The following is a 4,143-nucleotide window of genomic DNA, read 5'->3' as shown; positions in this document are numbered from 1 at the left end:
AAAAAAAAGGTCGAGAAGGGAGAGGGTTGACATGTTGTGGCGTTGTTAACCAGTGTCATAAAACAATATGTGTACTACTGTTTCATGAGAAACTATTTGTTCTGTAAGCCATCACCTGAAGTACAATAAAAAGAAACAGAAAAAAGAAAATTAAAAAAAAAATTACATTGTTAAAGAAAAATAATTATTAAACAAATGTTGTCGTTAGGTGCCATCGAGTTGGTTCCTACTCATAACAACCCTATAGAACAGAGCAGAACTGCCCCATAGTGTTTCCAAGGAGTGGTTGGTGGTTTTGAACTGCTGACCTTTTGGTTAGCAGCCATCATACCTCTTAACCACTGCACTATCAGGGCTCCAAGCACTAGGCAACAAAAACTGTACCACGTTTTTAAATTCTCATTTGGTAACACATGAATAATCCTGTCCTTTTCAAATTAAAGATTACCTAAATAACTGACGGCACATTTTCAAACAGGAAAAATGGTGACAAAATAAACTAGAATGATTCTGAGCCTGTTAAATATTTTATTTTGAAAGTGAGTTTTTGTGCTCCCAATTTATAAAATCAACTGATTACACCAAATCAGTATTGTTTGGTTCTCATTACTTAATGATTTAACTAAGAAGTCGATAAGGACTTCTGCTTCTGGCCAAGATAGATTAATAGGGACCAGATTTACCCACCTGCTTATCAAGCCATCAAAGACAGTGGGCCCTGAAGAGAAGGAAACATGCAAGGTAAACTCTGAGATAGCTGGGCATGCGGCCTTGACAGAGTTTCCAGGCCCATGCACAGGGAGGGGAACTGAGGCAGAGCCCAGCAGACCCTGTGAGCAGAGGAGACAAAACTGAGAGTCTGGGGAGAGCAAGGAAACAAGAGTTCGTAGGACAAGAAACAAGAGTTCATAGGACAGGATACCAGAGAGGAGAGCGCTGCACAGAGAGAAAGCTCCCGAGATCTTTTGAGGGTTCCTTGAATATTCAGCTGAGCAATGATCAGTATAAGAATGCGAGGAAAATATCTGAGCCAGGGACAGAACTCCTGAAGGAGTTAGAGGTAACAGTGCCTGGTGCTCACACAGAGACAGAAATAGTGTCTGTACCCACCAGCCAACTGGAAAGCCTCAAGGTACATGGGCCAATGGATAGGGTACACAGAAAGATCTTGCCTCAGTAAAATCAAACCACACCTATTGCTGGTAAGTTGCTTTCAACTCATAGTGACAGTATAGAACAGAGTAGACTGCTTCATATGGTTTCCAAGGCTATAATCTTTATGGAAGCAAACTACATCTTTCTCCCACCGAACCGCCTGTTGGTTCAGATCACCGACCTTTTGGTTAGCAGCCAAGCACTTAACCACTGTGCCTCCAGGATTCCTCTTGCCTAAGTAGTGGGGAAAAATTATTGTTGTTAGGTGCTGTCAAATAGATTTTTGACTCATAGAGGCCCATGTGAAAGAGTAGAACTGTCCGACAGGGTTTTCTTGGCTGTAATCTTTATGGAAGCAGATTGCCAGGTGTTTCTCCTGAGGAGAGGCTGGGTAGGTTCAAACTGCCAATTTTTCAGTTACCACCACCCAGGCTCCTAGGAAACAATTAGTCCTAGAGAAAACACTACTTCAAGTCCCACCTTAAAGGCAATATCCAAAAGGATCAAATTGTTCCCAAGTAGTTTGTCCCTGATCTAAGCTCAATGGTATTTATAATAATAAAAAAATTCCACCACCCAACTAGGTAAAAAGATGGAGTAGTAGTGGTGATGATTTATGTTTTAATTCCTCCTTCCTATCTTTTATTCAGGAGCCCTGGTGGTGCAATGGTTAAGCGCTCAGCTGTTAACCAAAAGGTTGCGTTTCGAACCAGGGCTTCGAACTGGCTCAAACTGGTTGAATCGTGGCTGTCGAAGCGAAATTGGAACAGACACATTTTTTTTTTTATTGTGCTTTAAATGAAAATTTACAATTCAAGTTAGTTTCTCATACAAAAATTTATACATACATTGTTTTGTGACCCTAGTTGCTCTCCCTATACTGTGACAGCACACTCCTTTTCACCCCGGAATTCACATATCCATTCAACCAGCTCCTGACCCTCTCTGCCCTCATGTATCTACTTCAGCTAAGAAGCACACTCTTCACAAGTATCATTTTATGTCCCATAGTCCAGTCTAATCTTTGTCTGAAGAGTTGGCCTTGGGAATGGTTTTAGTTTTGGGCTAACAGAGAGTCCAGGGGCATGTCTTCTGGGGTCCCTCCAATCTCTATCAAACCATTAAGTCTGGTCTTTTTACTAGAATTTGAGTTCTGCACCCCACTCTTCTCCTGCTCCATCAGAGACTCTCTGTTGTGTTCCCTGTCAGGGTGGTCATTGCTGAATTTAAAAAAGTTTGGTTAACCCAAATGATAACTGGAATGGGAAAAATTACGGGTTGTTTTCGACTCATAGTGACACATATGACAGAGTAGAACTGCCCCATAGGATTTCCTAGGCTTTAATCTTCACTGGAAGGAGCCCTGGTGGTGCAATGGATAAGCTCTCAGCTACTAACCAAAAGGTTGGCTCACCAGCCGCTCTGTGGGAGAAAAGGCCTAGTGATCTGCTCCCTTAAAGATTACAGCCTATGAAACTTTATGGGGCAGTTCTACTCTGTCATATAGGGTCGCTATGAGTCAGAATTGACTCGACAGCGCAAAACACCAACAATTTTTATGGGAACAGATTGCTAGCTTCTTACCCCACAGACAGGCTGGGTGAGTTCAGATGCCAACCTCTGGGTTAGTAGCTGAGCTGCTTAACTGTTGTGCCACAAGGGCTCCTTAGAATGTATTATAGGAGTTTATTTTTATGACCTTGGGAGAAGGAAGGATCATTATTCATTGTTATTTTATATGTTAATCCCTCCTGAGGAGTAAGCATCACTGGGGGTGAGGTGGAGTTAATTCATATCATTTGTGTATTGCTCAACCTGTGGATCTGTTTCTGTTGTTCATCGTTCTTGTTCATGTCATCTTAACTCTTCATTTTATTGTTTGCTGGAGCTTGTGCTTGAAAAATGATTTATCGGAGTGCTTGGAGGCTAGAGTTATGAGTCTTTCTTCAGAAAGGAGTTTTGTTTGTGTCTCCCTGCTGCCTCTGGACAGTAGTAATCCAGAAGCCCCGTAGTCAGATTTCAAGGCTTTAGATTTTTGGGGGAGCCACCCTGAAACCTGGCTGCAGCCACTTCAAGAGCTAGTTTATAATGAGTTTATCCTTATTTCTAAACCCAAAGCAGAGTGTAGTTTACCAGTGCCCTCACTGTCAACACCAGAGACCACCAGCAACATATCTGTAGTTGAGTAAGTTGTTTATTGTTTTTGCAGTGGGGAAGAATGCACACTGTGAGGAACCATGAAGCATCTTAGTAAGAGGGCATTAGAAAGGACTTACATCATGTGTGAGGTGATTTTGTGGATATCAAACAATTAGGTGATTTTGTGGTTTAATGAAGCAGGGCTTTGCTCTGGTTTGGATGCTCTTAGGAAGAGGTGGTAATTCTATGACTGGGTATCTTAATAAATCTTACTCAGAAGGAGTAGGAAGACTAGAGTGAGGCTAGGGCTGGATTTAGTAAAGAAACAGTAGTTACTCATACTAGGCAGGGTATGGGAATGGTTTTTGTGACTTGGACAATGTTCGTGTTTTGATAATGTTCAGACCTGATTATGGAGTTCATTTATTTTTGTCTCGATCTATCAAAGTCAGAGTAGTCTTGCTGATGTGCTGTGAAATTGTTCATGTTCAGCAGAACACCACGGCCTAACTGATATTACCAGGCCAGCTCCTTTATGTCACGGACTGCTTTTCTGTTATTACTCTCAGCAAGTCTTGGACTCAGATTTTGTCCCCCTGTCACTTTGAAGCTGTCAAAACCTCTGCTCAACCTCTCAGTTTCCATGTCCAAATCTGCAAATGTCCTAAGGGCAAAAGCACCTTTGAATGCCCAGCTCACCTCTTTGGCTTTCTATCCTCTCTAAAATCTTGCCCTGGTAATTCTTGACTATCTTTTTAGTCTTTGATGCTTTGAAGGAGATGTTCTTATATTTTGTTTGGGTTTATAGCTGTCTTCAGTGGGAAGACTGGCCCAAATTACATAGTCTGA

Source organism: Trichechus manatus, unplaced genomic scaffold (genome assembly GCF_000243295.1).
Source record: "Trichechus manatus latirostris isolate Lorelei unplaced genomic scaffold, TriManLat1.0 scaffold00032, whole genome shotgun sequence".
NCBI lineage: Eukaryota > Metazoa > Chordata > Mammalia > Sirenia > Trichechidae > Trichechus > Trichechus manatus.
The sequence above is the reverse complement of the archived record's forward strand: the minus strand, read 5'-3'. Positions refer to the sequence as shown.